The sequence below is a fragment of the Talpa occidentalis genome, unplaced genomic scaffold, assembly GCF_014898055.3.
Source record: "Talpa occidentalis isolate TD23 unplaced genomic scaffold, MPIMG_talOcc4v2.1 talOcc4.6, whole genome shotgun sequence".
NCBI classification, from domain to species: Eukaryota; Metazoa; Chordata; class Mammalia; order Eulipotyphla; family Talpidae; genus Talpa; species Talpa occidentalis.
In genome coordinates, this window is record NW_023604972.1 from 118,035,267 (window position 1) to 118,050,754 (window position 15,488).

The 15,488-nt window shown below is 38.6% G+C and overlaps 1 long non-coding RNA gene across 2 annotated transcripts; it reads left to right on the forward strand.

The window, feature by feature from the left end:
* The first annotated feature begins 302 nt into the window (after positions 1-302).
* Positions 303-3,174, forward strand: LOC119260638 (uncharacterized). Of its 2 annotated transcripts, none has more exons than XR_005128773.2 (3): positions 303-1,609; positions 2,734-2,790; positions 2,933-3,174. It is a non-coding gene; the product is annotated as an uncharacterized LOC119260638 (long non-coding RNA). The 2 variants fall into 2 exon arrangements; XR_005128774.2 differs by lacking the exon at positions 303-1,609 and adding an exon at positions 1,620-1,952.
* The last annotated feature ends 12,314 nt before the right edge of the window (positions 3,175-15,488 follow it).

A 15,488-nucleotide genomic window follows, 5' to 3' on the forward strand; every position in this document is an offset into this window, starting at 1 on the left:
AGTCCACTAAAGTAGTCCACTAAAGTAGTCACATCAAGATACTACAAACTAGGTTGATCCAGATCTTAGAGATGTTTAAGTACAGAGGAGATGTGCATGTCAGAATCTACAAAGAATGTGACGACAATGCTCATCAGCTCATGTATCTGCTGCTAGTAGTGGCTGCATGATTGCAAGCGACACACTCACCTCACAGACATTCCCTGTGAGGCGGTGTGACTGATTAATGTCCATCTATGATTCTCTTGGCACATGGTAGTGAAGGAAAAAGCCCAAACTTGGCTCACAAGTGAATTGGTTTGGTATGTGCATGCAAGTGGAAAATGAACTGCTACTGCTTCACAGCCCTCCCAGAAATGGCACTTAAAGACAGGAAGGAAGCTTCCACTCTACCACTGGAAAGAACTTTGAGCAGGGCATCTGGTCATCCACTTTGAGAGTCACAGAGTGGCCTGTGGTGAGGGTAAAAACTGACTCTAAGATAAATGACTTATCTGGTTCCTTAGATGCTTGGAAGAAGGATGATTAGATGAGGGATAAAAAAATCTCAGGAAAAAGCAGTGGGATGGAGCTGTGGGACTGAGTACAACATGTCAGAATATTTTCATCATGAATCAGTGCTCACAAGAGAGCATCCTTTATGAAAGGAGAATGAAATAACAAAGTTGACAGGATGACTTGGGCAACAAGCATTTACTCTTAACCAAGTGCATGCTCGTGCAGTGGGTTCTAGAACAGAGAAGCAATGGTGGCAGAGAGACAGGCTATATGAGGGCCCATACAGCTTGGGTTCCTCTCATAGAGGCTGATCAATTGCTGCAACCCTTGGACATCAAATATACCAGCAATCCAGTACCATCCCTCAAAGAGGACAACCTGTTGTTTACTTGTAAGGTGACTGCATCAAGCTCTTCTACATTGCAATGGGCAATAGTTCATCCAGACTGTCAATCAACTCTTGGTTTCTGCCCACACTGCCCAGTTAGCACTCCAAAGGCTCAGAGTGTCTGGTCTAATACTCCAAATCCCTCATAAATTTGTGTGAGATCAAGAGCTACACTTTATGGCAATGAGTGTTCAGCAGTGGCAACAGCCATGGGATTTATTTATTATTACCACCATAGTCTAGATCATCCAGCAGTTGCTGACTTCAGAGTTGGAAAGTCTTCTTGAGGGATCTAAAGAAGCTTCACCTTGAAGACACCCAGCAAGGATGGAGAGTTCTTCAAGATGCAGCACATACTGGACAACATACTGGCACATGCAGCACAACAGACATTGATAGTGCTGTTTCCAGTAAGTAGAAGTTAAGTCTGAGAATGTAAAGTGGAAGAAGAGGACCCACTTACCTTCATTCCCAGTAACGCACTCCAGGGAATCTGTGTTTCTCCACTCCTGCAACTTTAGGACCTGTAGTCTCTGGTGTTGAGATGGTGGGTGACTCTATCAGGAGATAAAGAGAAAATCCCAATAAACTTAAAACTCTAACACCTGGTCACCATGGGTTCCTCAAGCCATTAAACAATCAAAGAACAGTTACCATGCCAGCAGGGGCAATTGACCCTGTTCATTATGAGGAAATAGCATTCTGCTGGCTATAGTGAGCAAGGTGATTCACTGTGTACTCTCTTTGTATTTCCATAACCAATTTCACAATAACAAGCAAGTCTAATAACCATGGGCTGATAAAAGCATGGCAACTGGGATCTCAGATGCCACAGGGCAAGCTGACTAATTCAACAAAGGGAAAGGGAAAGAGGAGTCTGGAAAGGTGGTATGGGACACAGTTGATGAGTATTTCAGACCAATTGCACCAGCAGGAGCTTCAATTTATCTAAATAGCCATCTTCTTTTAAATTTTTCCTGGAAAATTAATCATTAAGAACACTGGGAAAGCTGTGCCTAGATGGAATTAACTTAATTTGAGAAGAAGTGGATCTGAGCATTGAAAGGTAGTTGCAGGCCTCGTGGTCGCTCTGCCAAGACCCACATTACTGGGTTGGAACACCCATCCCCCAACACTGGTGCTTCAACAGCTATTAGTGGCTCACAGCAATTACCTTTCTCCTAAGGGGAGCCACTCTAATAATTTGGGGGGCAGCAACTCATGCTGACACTGGACAAAATGTGGTGAAATTCATGCTCCACAGCTTCCAGTGGAACCAAATTGTTTCCAGCTGGTCTCCAGCTGAGACCACATCCTTGCTTCGCCCTATCCTTGCCTGCCCTGTCTTCGGACTCTCCTTTCTCCAGAAAGCACTTCCTCAATAAATCATTTGCACAAGAGTCCTAGCCCCTGGCTGTTTTTACTTTTTTTTTTTTTTAAGATGGGAAGCCCCGCTTAAAACAGGGAACAATGAATGGGTCATCTGGCAAATAATTCTCTCAGTCATAAGATGCCTTTAAAAGGAAAACATTCTTCCAGACTCTTATTGACCCAAATCACTCCTGTTTTGATATTAATTAAATATGCTCAGATATAAAGGTCCTTATAGATTCCTTATGTGATTAATGCTAATAAAACCATAACAGAACAAGCTTGTCAATTGAGTAAACCAACGCAAAAATTAAAATTTGCATTTACGACATGTAGTGACAGATTTGTTTTTTTCTGGAACTCAATTGCTAGTGATGGATTTAACAGAATGATGGTTCTATATATAATCAGTTCCTGTATTTCAACTTCAATAATTGTTGTTAAAAGTGTTCTCTACAATTTTTTCCCTAATTCAGGACAATAACTCATTCTGAACTACAAACAACCCGTTAGCAATGCCTCTACAAATACAAGTAAGTATAGTTAAGTTCTCACCTGATAACACTTGAAAGTTGCCTCCTTTGAAGGTAAAGAATGAAACTGCGAAGACTCCTTTTAGTTTGGCTCATCTGTTCTGTGCGCCTCACAAAGATTTAATGCTGCTGTGATTTTTAGCAGTCGGATCTTCTGTGCCACATTCTTCCTGGTATCCTGGTATATGCACCATGAACATCGTTCGAGAGTTCTTTGGTGAAAGTACTATCAGAAACACAAGTGCAAAAACTCTGCTCACCGAAATGAAGAAACTATACAGAAAGGCCTCGCATGATTCCAAGTATGCTTATGGTACACTGGAGATCATCAACAAAATGAAAATAAACAGCTAAAAATTCCTCCTAGAGTCCTCACCCACTCAGTTTGTGCTCTTTATTTTGGGAAGCATTGCATGAAAATAATTGTGAAATGCTCTCTAATCTAAAGTCATATAAAATTGCCAATCTTAAAAACTGACATAAATTGTGGTTCCTCTCAAAAATAAAAAAATGATTTAGTCACTAGACTGTGCTGTCTGCATCCCCACCAGAAGGCACTGCCTTTGCTTCAACAGCGAATTGAAACAGTTACTGGTTTCCTCTACAACAGTGCTGTGGCTTTAGGAGACCTATTATCAGTTGGATTTTAAGGTTTTCTTTTCCTTTCATAGTAGTAAAGGTTAATGGATGAAACCCACTCATGGTTTAAAATGGTAACACATTTCTTTATTTAAGAAAAAAATGCATACTTGGAGCTAACTAGACCTCATGGCATCAATTCATTTCAATTAGCAAGAAAAAATAAAAAATAAAAACATCCTTTCAATCTGAAGTGGCTCTGGGAATGGATGGCTGGGATATGAAGTGGCTGTTTTAACTTGATATTTGTGAAGAATGAATGTTAATCAAATGCCTTTTTAAAAAAATTAATTCCAAAAGTAGGAGAACTGCCACCTAACAGGCAATTTCTGTGAAATCTGTATTAATTGCCTACTCTGGTACATGAAGGAAAATTAAAATAAATAAGAGAATTGTGGATATGAATTATTTTGGTGTTTTTATATCTTCCTGTAGTCAATACATACAGCCATGTGGCCCTAGATTTTCAGCGCCTATAAAAGGTTTTCCTCATTAAATGACCCCTGCCTCTACTTAGGTTAAGCTAAGTCAAAAGGAGAAAGACAAAAATCAATTATTTCATTTAAAGGACAAATATAGAGAAACAAAACAATGGGATAAAAAGAAACCCTTGAGTTCAAAGTAAGTGGGTGAGGGTTCTCGAGGAGAGGGTGTGGGAGCAAAGGGTGCAGGGGGTTATTGGTGGTGAAGGGTTACGGGCATTTTGGTGGTGGGTGTGGTGTGGTGGTATGTATTTGGAAGAGATATGAACCTGTACTCCTAAAACATGTGTTGTAAACCAACATTACCTCATTACATAAATGAATTCAATTATCTTTACCTCAAAATTTTGTGTTTCATACTTTGGCTGTCTCTAACTCAATTGTGATTGCAGGGATAGAACATTTATAAAAATAAAACTTTTCAAGGAACTAATAAAAATTTATGATTTTTTTCAAAGATTTATTTATTTATGCATACAAGAGCTGAGGTACAGGCCAGATGTGTGGGGGGTGAGAAGATTCACCAGAGACAGAGTGGGGAACAGAACAGGCAGACTGACTGAAATACATTGCTGAGGGGAGCAGCGGGCGAGGCAGGAGAGGTCTGCTGTGCCATGTGGGTTGCTCCCTGGCCGGCCAGGGATCGAACTCATGCTACAGAGGCTGCCGACTGCTTTATAGTGCTGTGCTTAAACCCCTGCACCACCGGGGAGGCCTAAATTTATGATATTTTTAAACAACTTTAGGCATTTCGAGTCAATTTTCTTCTTAGCTAACTCAAAAAACAGCTCCACCCCCTTCCCAACAGCCCCCTTGAACTCCCAGGAGGTCAGGTCAAGGCACCGTGCAAGTCTCCTCTCCTACTTGACTGGTGTCCAGATGCCAGAGGGTGGAGTTCAATCCCTTGTCTGCACTAGGCCACTCTAAGACTTCTGTCCTCATGGAGTTGACTTGTGCCACCTTCCAAGCATATGGGTGCATTTGCCAATTCAGAAGCTCATCAAATCTCATTGTTCAGAGTTTTTATAGGGTTCTGTCTCCACTCCATTCCCCACCTGCCCTCCCTGATCACCAGGCCAAACCGAATGTTCCAATATCTCATCCTTGGTCTTTCTGATGATCAGCCCCATCCTGGGCCCATCTAGGGATTGGCCCAGGTGTGATTGAAAGGGACTAGTTACTAATAAGAAAAGACAATCCTATCGCCCAGGATTAAAGGGTTTTAGTTTGTGCCACAAACCAGGGACCAAAACCAAATATATAACAACATAAATATACACAGGCCCCTCAGAGTGCTATCTCCAGTCACATATGAATGAGGAAGTTTTGGCTTATCAGTGCCAGCTATGTAGCTTGAATTAACTTAAACATCAAAAGATGTTTGTTGCCTCAAGAATACAAGGTCAATTTGTTCAGCAATTTACAGATGGTCTCACAAAGTACTCAACTAGAATCTTGAAATTCTTTTGGAATCCGTGCATCACTTCTGTCTTTTTCTTTTTATTGACTTTATTCTCTCTCATTGATGATAAACCTTCTCCTATGGCAGGTCACCCGTGGCCAACAGTATACACTAGTACCAGCTCCCAAAGAAAGCATGGATTTGAAGTCCATGCAACAAAGTGATAACCCTCATCCAGCCTGAGGCAGGCCCCAAGTTCATGCTGTGCAAGGATGATACAGACAATCCCAGTTTTCTACTACTGGTCTCTTCTCTTACCCTCATCGAGGAGCAAAACAAGTCATCCCTTATCTCTCTGAGTTCTCCTTGGGCTGGATGGGTAGTCAAACCAATACCACACAGGTTAGCAAAGGAAAAACAATTTTGCTTCTGCTGCAGAGATATTTTAAGATCCATGAAGCAATAACATCAAGCAAGCACATTGTCCTTTTCCTGGGACTCACAAATTACATCTGAGAAAAAAATGGGAACATATATCCCTTTAATTTATCCTCTATTCACATCTCTTCTCTCAGAACCAGCACTTTATTTTCCAAATCATTTTTATTCCATTTTATTTCTATTTCCTTTTCTGTGCATGCATATCAATTTAGATGATACTAGTATGATTTTTCATACTAGGAAGATCTTTATGAGGTCCTGGTCATTTTTTGGCTTTTTTTTTTTAAATTTCTATCCATTTCCCCCAGAAGGACTATAACATCTAAATCATTTATTAGTTTTATAGCAAACAAAATCTTTATCTTTTATGTAATTTTTTTTTTGAGCTGTTTAGATTCTGACCAACTCTATTCACTAAGATGAATAGAGCTTGGTAGGGGAGGTTTCTTGCTAATAGCCAATAAAACAAAATTTTATTTGTGCAAAATGATCTCAGGGCCAGGCTAGAGCTTACGGTTAAAATCATTATTGTTTGTCCTGGGTTTTAAACAGGGAACATTGCTGGTCAACTTACCAAGAAGCAGAACAAATAGCTGGTCAACATCACCTTGATTTTGGACATTTAATGGTTTGTACATCTTGTTTGTTGACCTGAACTGGTTCACTTAATTCTGATGACTTTTATCAAAGTTAAATTCATTTTAAACCTCCATCCATGGAAATGCAAGAAGCAAAAGCTCATGGAACAGTGGTCTTCTAATACAAGCATGGTGAAAAACGAGACATACATTTGACTTAATACACAACGGGGCCATAATGTTGAAAGCAGACTGAAGAATTCCCTGCTTACTGATTGGGCAACAGTATGGAAAATCTTTGCTATGATTTGACCAAATCTATATAAACAATCACAACGGAGACAGTCTCCAATAATCTTGCTATATTGGACCAGATTTTTAAACAATCAATTCAATAATAATTGGTGCTCAAAGTATGTTAAATATTCAACTCCTTCAGAATTATTTCTACTGAAATGGTAGCATTCAAACAGAAGAAACAAATTTATTTGTGCTGGTAGCTCTCCTCCCAAGACTGCCTGCCTGTGACAGTGCAGGCATCTCTTTCGACAACCTGCCCCTTTCAGGGGCAGTTCTTTCTGCCCGCTTATGTCTATGCAAGTGTCCTTTTCATTCCTTTCCTCGTTTAACATAATAAACCTACCCTTTAGGATATATAGAAAAAAATTACTTGTGGCAAAGAGGGCATTTTAGTATAATATTTGAAATAAAGTTCAGGTGTTCTTATCTTTAAAGTGAAGTCCAAGCATAGCAGGAAATTTTAAAAAGAGTTAATATCCTGAGATATACTCTAATATTGTAACATTTTATGTACTATTTTGTAGTTCAGATTTTTTAATAAGTGTTATTGAGATATAACTCACATGCCATATAATGAATCTACGAGAAGTTTCTAAATTCAATGTATTTTCATACGCACAGAGTTGCATAGACTTCACTGCAACGTAAATGTAGCACATTTCAGCCCTCCAAAAGAAACCCCAGGCCCACTAGCAGTAACGACCCACTTCTGCCCCTTCAGTCTTTAGCAACCACTGATCCTCTTTGTTTCTACAGATTTGTCTATTCAGGATCCATGTAAATTAAATCACATACTGTGATCTTTACTGACTGGCTTCTCTCACTTAGCGTGTTTCCAAGTCTATTCATGCTGCAGCATGAATCAGTACTTCATTACTTTTTATGACCAAATAACATTCCATTGTAAAGATCTAATGCATTCTGTTTGCCCATTCATTAGTTGATAGAATACTTTTCTTTTTGGCCAGTAAGAATAAAGTTGCTATGACTATTGTGTATGTGTTTTTATTATATTTTCCAGCTTTATTGATGTATAATTGACCAGTAAAATTATATATAATGAATATGTGCAATGTGATGGTTTGATTGTGAAATGATTACCACAATCAAGTTAATTAATATCTTTAGTACCTTACTAGTTATCAAATTTTTGTAAGTGTGGTAAGTTAGTTAAGACATACTCCCTTGGCAAATTTCAAATAAGCATACAATAGAGCATTATTAACTAATCACTGTGCTGCACATTCAAGGCCTGGGATTTATTTCATCTTCTAACTGAAGTTTGATTAATGACTTGGCTCAACTCTTACTGTGAAGTCTGTTATCTCCACTATGAAGCCTCTGTTGTCCGTACTCAGACATTTTCCCTTTGTTTTCTTTTATCTTAGGTTACTAGGGTCAGTGCTAGGTCAAAGGTCAGGTTCAAGGCTCCTCCAGCTGGGTAGAGTTTTACCCTGTTACCAGTGGATGTGTTGCTGCTTGGAGGCAGCTGTCACAGCTTGGATGGTTTACTTTAGGGACCCAGAGAACAGGTGGCGATGATCCTTTGCTTGCCCCTTAGAGAGGATAACACAATCATGCCAACTGCCAAGGATGAGAGTGTGAGTTCAATTTTGAGCCTGGTTTCTTAGGAGTTATCCTCACATCAGAGTAGCTTGTGGCTGAATCACCATTCAGTCAGAGGTAGTACTGATCAATGAGATTTTCCTCTTTTGTAAATGGTCTGCATGAGCCTTGGGAATACTAGCTTGTCTGTCCCAACATTGCACTCTGGCTGCTTGTGAGCAGGTCAAGTCTAGGGCATGCACACAGCCTCCCCAAATCTCAAGGCTGGCAGTTTTACCCTAGGTATTTGTGGGTATTATGTCTCCCTACCAAATTCTAATTGGATTTGTGGTTGAACATGAGTGGTTGAAGCCTCAACCCACTCAAAACCTCAGAATGTGACTGTATTTGGAGATATTGCCTTTAACGAGGTAATTAAGGTTAAATGGGGTTACTAGGGTGGGTGGGTGAGTGGGCCCTCATGCAATATGACTGTTCTGAGGAAATTCACACAAAGACAACTAGAGGGACGGAAGTGTGAGGACACAGCAAGAAAGACACGATCTGTGAAACAAGGAGAGGGGTCTCAGAAGAAATGTAACCTAGCCACACCATGATCTTAGGCTTCAAGCCTCTGGAATTGTGAGAAAGTAAGTATCTGATGTGTAAATCACCCAGTCTGTAGTACTTCATTATGGCAGCTTTAGCACATTAATACAGCAGGGAGGCCAAGAGGCTCTTTCTCAGGTTCTAGTAAGCTTTTGTCTGCTGTGCCATTTTGCTCATACCATGGAGCTATCATCCTACTTTCGTTGTCGCTTCAGCAACAGCTCCATTGTTTTTGAAAAAAACTCTTAGGCATGGAGTTCTCCAAGCTCCAATCTAAATAGTCATTCCTCTCAGGCAGGTTCTGGAGTTCTTCAGCCATGCTTGTGCCTGTCTCTCCTGCAGAACCCCAGGTGGAACTCCAAAGCTGGGGGGAGGGTGCCTGCTTTCCCCTGAAAGAAACACCCGCTCTACCGGAAGGAATTGTCGAGTAGTATCCCGGGCCTCCTCAACACACCCTCCTGGCATGGAACCTCTGCCTGTGAGTGAACCTACTTAACAGAGGTCCCTGGACTCCCAGCTCCCATGCCTGCAGAGCACGTCCAACCAACCACTGAGGATAAGGTCAGAGAGAGGCCATATCCTCTCAGGGGCACTTCCCTGGAATAGAGCTTCTGCAACACAGGTGGGGAGGGTATGGGTGTCAGATGATAAACTCTGGTAGCATCCCCCTCCTCAGGTGAAACTAGAACACCAGGTAGAGCTGGAAGCAGAGAATCCCTGTCTTCTTGGTTGCCCCTGGAGCACATGTCAAGAGTAGAGCTATGGTAACGGAGCTGGGGGAGGGGAGCAGATAAGATCATGGCTCAAATTACACAGGACATTGCTATTCTTATTAAGAACAGATTTTGGGCCTCCCTAGTGGCGCAAGAGGTTGTGTGCAGCACTGTGGAGCTGTCTGCAGCCTCTCAGCACCGTTTCGATCCCCAGCCAGCCAGGAAGCTACCCACGTGGCACAGCAGACCTCTCCTGTCTCGCCCACTGCTCCCCTCAGCAGTGTATTTCAGTCAATCCGCCTGTTCTGTTTCCCACTCTGTCTCTGGTGAGTCCTCTCACCCTCCTGCACCTCTGGCCTGTACCGCAGTTCTTCTATGCATAAATAAATAAATCTTATCAGTGTGAAAAAATAATAACAGTACAAAACACAACAAAGCAAAAACAGACAATTACAAATCAGAGACATACTGCAGGGGAGGAGGAGGGAGAGAAATCAGAGGGAGGGAAGGAGGAACACAGGGGACTGAGGTGATGGTGCACGGGTGCATTGATGAAGGAAACTCTATGGGGACTACACCTGAGGGTGGGGGGAAGCAAATATTGTTTAAAAATGAACAATGATGTAAACATAAAAATTTTTTTTAAAGTTAAAAAAATAAATCTTAAAAAAATAAACTGCTGAAAAGAATAGATTTTTATTGAATGAACATTTCTCTATTTGCTTTATGTCTTCAGGACAATTTTTGGAGATGTTAATTACTGTCTTTCATCATCTTTGCCAAATTGTTGTTTTGCTGGGTATTCTGCCAAGTGCCTCACTTTGCCATTCCAGAAGCTTCGTCCTTAGACAAGCCACTTTGGGATCTTAACTCCAAGGATAAGCATTTTGATGCTTCCTTTAAGTGCTAAAGTCCAACTGAAATATTTTCATGAAATATAAAACTGAGTGATTTGAGACATATCACATTTGTACCACTACAAGGTAGGTATTTGCCACTCTGGTAAAAAATAATAACTAACACTTAGATGGTCTTTAATATATGCCAGATATTATTCTAAGTGCTTTGCATGTATTCTTATTTAATTAGCACAGCATGCTACAAGATAGATATTATTTTTACATAATTACTCCATTTTTGTATATGGAAAACGGAAAGTACGGAGAGGTTAAGGAGCTTACCCAGTATTACCTAACTAGCAACTGGCCCAGCTGGGATTTAAATTCCACTGGTTCAAGTTCAGGCTAAATGTTTCTGTCTTCTAAGACTGCAAGATATAATGTCCCTAAAGTAGATATAATTTATTTTTCTTTACAAAGAAAGTTTTTGTTGTAAATTTGGGAATTCTAAGTTGGATAACTTTTACTGTTCTTTGTACCTTTTCTAGGGAAACTGGCATTATATTAAATTAGTTCAGATAAATATAATACTGCAGTGCAAAAGAGGTTTTGCGTCTTGTAAGAGTCTGTGGGAGTCCTGGGCAACCATCAATTCTCATAAAATTCTGAGAAAAATGGCTGGGGCTTGTTAGTTCAAAAAGGTCCTAATTATATGTGTCAATGCTTTGCAGTTGGCAACCTCAAATATAGTCATTTCTTTCACAGCGATTGTGCCTTCAGTCATTTTGAATAAGCCTGCAGTGGGGGGGGGGGAATGACATGATCTTACTTCCCACCTTTTAGTTAACACTTATTATTTTTTCATTGAGGGATTCTTTTCAAAACTCCTTCCCCATAACCTACCCATCCTACTTCCTAAAAAAAAAATTGGATTACATAAGAAAGGAATTCAGTCAACTTTTGATACTAAACCTTCAACGTTATCAGAATAATCATGTCATTCTTTCTGCTTCCCATCCTTCTTTGCCTTCTTTCTTGCCCTCCTTGGACCCATCCCCACACCTGTTCTGTGTCCTTCAGCTCTTTCCCAGGGGTGGTCCACAGTTATCTGCAAACTCTCCCTCTATTCTGGCCCTTTTCTATTAGTATTTATACATGCTCAGATCAATGATTCTTAACTTTGGTGTATACCAAAATCACCAAAAAGCTCAGGCTATACGCAGGAGCACTTTAATTAGAAACCCTGGGATTTAAAAAAAAAAGTTTCCTAAGTGATTTTAATGTACATCAAAGGTTGAGAACAATAGCACACAATCACCATCTTGACACTCATATACACACATACCTACTATTAACAAAAGTGACAATTATAGTAACAAATAAAAATGATTATCAAACCCCCCAAAAACTTTCTTAACCCAGATCTTCCTTAAGCTACTAACCCATTATACTGGGGCAGATGCTATGGGATCCCCTTCACTTGTCCAGTGCATCCCTTCCATAGGTTTTATGAGTTTTATCTCATTACAATTCACAGCTCCTCCTTCAGAGAACTGCCCACAAAGAAACAGGAGCCATGTCATTTCTTATTCCCTGGGCATTTTTCATTCTGCTGGAATGTTGATTCCACCCACTGACACCTCCACACTCATTTCTCTAAAATCACTGGTTTTAAAGTCATTGACTACTTACTTGTTTCAGTTTTCCCAACATTGATCTCATCTTATCATTGTGCAGCATATGACTGTTACCTTCATCTCTTCTCTACCTTTCTGTTCCCTGAAGTCATACTCTTCTGGTTTTCCTTCTACTTGTAGCCTACACACTCTTCACTAATGTTTGAAAACTTAACATTTTTTGCTCAGGATTGACTCTTGGCATTCTTCAGAGTTTAGTGCCCACCCAAATGGGTGAAGGTGGTCAAAAAGTACAAACTCGCAGTTATAAGTCACAGGGTTAAAATGGACAGCATGGTGAATACTGTTAGTAATGCTGTGTTGTATATTCAAAAGTTGCTGAGAGGAGACCTTAAAAATTCTTATCACAACAACAAATATTGTAACTATGTGTGGTAATAAATGTTAACTCAACTGTGATCATTTCACGATATATGCAAATATCACTATATATAAATATATATGCAAATATTACGTTATAAACAAGAAACTAATAATATATTGCAATTATATCTCAAAAAAACTTTAGAAAAACTGAGCTTAAATGACAACTTTGGCTCTTTCTAAACAAAGCAATTTTATGTCCAGTTTGTTCAGTGTAGTATCTATGTGTGTCTATATTCCCATGACTTAAAAGAGGATAGTTTGTTTTCAAAGTGTGTTTCAAACTCTTACTCCACTTTGGAAAACAGCTTTTCATTAATTAGCCAGCAAGCAAAAGAAATGTTGAAATATAGATTATAAACATATTACTTTATTCAGAAGTGGCAATGGACTAGAAAACAACACAGGAGTGATTTAGAGGTTGACATTATGAACCAAACAGGTGAGCTAGAGATTCAAATTTTTTACCTTAGATTGAGGAAAATCTCAATTATCCACATCGAAGAAGGGGCTGGGGAGTGGATAATGAAGATGAAGGTTAAGAGACAGAGCCTTGCCTGGCACTTTTTGTGTGGTCACTGAAAATAGAAGCCCTAAGAAAATCATATGGTGATGGGAGATAAAAGATGTTTAGAAAACTAAGGATATCAGTCTAAACCCAACAACCTCCTCGCGCCTAGTGGTAAATACGGAGACAGTCCCATCACCATCATTAATAAGAGAGAAGGAGCCTGTTTGCTCTCTTTACTATCTAAGATAGCTTTACAGACCCAAAATTCAAAAGATTCAACAACAAAACTGTTAAATTTTATAAAAAAGTCCAGTGAAGTGTCCACAATCAAGATAATCAATAGTTTTCTTGTATCCCAATAACCAGTTAGAATGGTTAATGGGCTGGATGATATTTCCTTCACAAAAATATCAAATAATCAAGGAATATTCCTACTGAGACATGGTTGGATTTAAACAAATAAAATATCTCTGATGGCAGGTAGGTTTCCTAATAAGAAAACTAAATGTCATGCTAGATCTAATAATCTTTAAGCTTTCCATAGTTGTATCAAGGTTATAGCTCTTTACAAATGATTCCAACATTATGTGGAATAGAAAATCAGTAAGAATAGCTAAGAAAATTTTCAAGGAGAGTACTATATAGAGAGTCTCCTTAGCAGATACTAAAATACGAAGTAAAAATTAGTAGGTCATAATTTGACACAAAAATTAATAGGTGATAAATGGATGTAGTCAGCCCTGAGAAGAGACCTTAATATATAACATTGATATATTAATATATATTAATGTTTTATATATATAATAAGTTGTATTAGATATAATAACCTATTATTATATGCATATATAATAGTACACATTAGTTAATATATTATATCATATTGTATATAATTATATATAATTACATATGTTATATATAATTACATATTATATTCTATTATGTATTATATATTATGTGTACATAATAATATATTATAATATAATGTATTGATATATTAATTATATTATATATATTATGCAGTACATGTGTTATATATTATGCAATATAATAACATATTTTATCTTATATGTTACCTTTATAGGAAAGTTTGAGAACTAGCAAGGTAAGGAATAGATTACGTTGGAAAAGTTAGCCATATGGGGGAAAATCTTGAGATCTTCATCTTACACAATAAATTAAAATTCACTGCAAATGGATTGAACACTTAAGTGTAAATACCAAAACCATTTAAAAACAGCTAGAAGAATGTATTGGTGAATATTAAACTAATTTTAAGATAATGATAATAATAATTACCATATCAACAACTGTCATTTATTGAAGCTTACCATATGCCAAAGTTATGCAAAGTATTTTACAAATATTTTCTGTAAACTTAGAAGAGGTAGAAGTGAGTAACACCTCCCATTTTTAAAGAGGAACCCGGGCCTCCCTAGTGGTGCAGGCACCGGGACACTCCCAGGTATCTGCAGCCTCTGCAGTGCTGGTGGATCCCCGCTGGCCGCGGAGATACCCACATGGCGCAGCAGACCTCTCCTTTTTTCGCCCGCTGCTCCCCTCAAGCAGTGTATTTTGGTCAGTCTGCCTGTTCAGTTCCCCACTCTGTCTCTGGTAAATCCTCTCACCCTCTCGCACATCTGGCCTGTACCCCGGTTCTTGCATAAATAAATAAATAGATAGATAGATAAATCTTAAAAAAAAATAAAGAGGAAACTGAAGTGAATACTCATTAAATTAGTGCTGCACTTAAAGTAAGTATCATGTGTGTGCATACATTTCTGCATGTATGGCTTAGACCATAAGTGACTGGGTAAGATTTGGGATAGGAAATTTAATAGAATACAGCAGTGTCCTGTACCTTGACCTTCTTCCCACTGTTAGGTGAGGGAACTGAAATGTATAATGGAACCTGCAATGATGTTATTCCCTGAACCCAGGATATTAATACAGTGACCTTCGTCATCATTGCATCTTAGTGGTGATCAATTAAATTTTAGCAATATCAAATAAAATAAAACAGCAATGGCCTCAATCAGTCCTAAAACAAACTTTTAAAAAATATCTAAATGAAGTCACCAACCCCAGTTATTATTTTTGTTTTTACAATGTTACAAACTATAATTTCTTTTCAGTTTTTAACTAACTGTTCAAACCTAATGATGTCATATCGTTCCATGAACTACCTTCTGGGGAATGTTATCATTTATTAGAATTATATTCTGCTTTAAGCCAAACCAAGAGTTACACAAAATACAAACAACCAAACTAGATATTATTGGTTTGCTTCAGAAAGGACGATTAGCATTTATATCAGAATGGTATTCTCTCTTCCTTATTCCAAATATTCATTCAGTAATATTGCTTGCTTGACATGCAACTTTTCAGTGTGTATCCAGTACATAAAACATGACACACATATTAAAAAGTTTTCAAATTTTTTTTCTTGGCAACCATCAATCAGGTCTTACATTTTTCAAATTCATGTAGACACTGTTTCTACAGAGAATGACAGCAATAAAGCTGGTAATGTTATGCCATTTAAATGATATCTATTTGGTAAACAACCTCTGAAAGAAGGG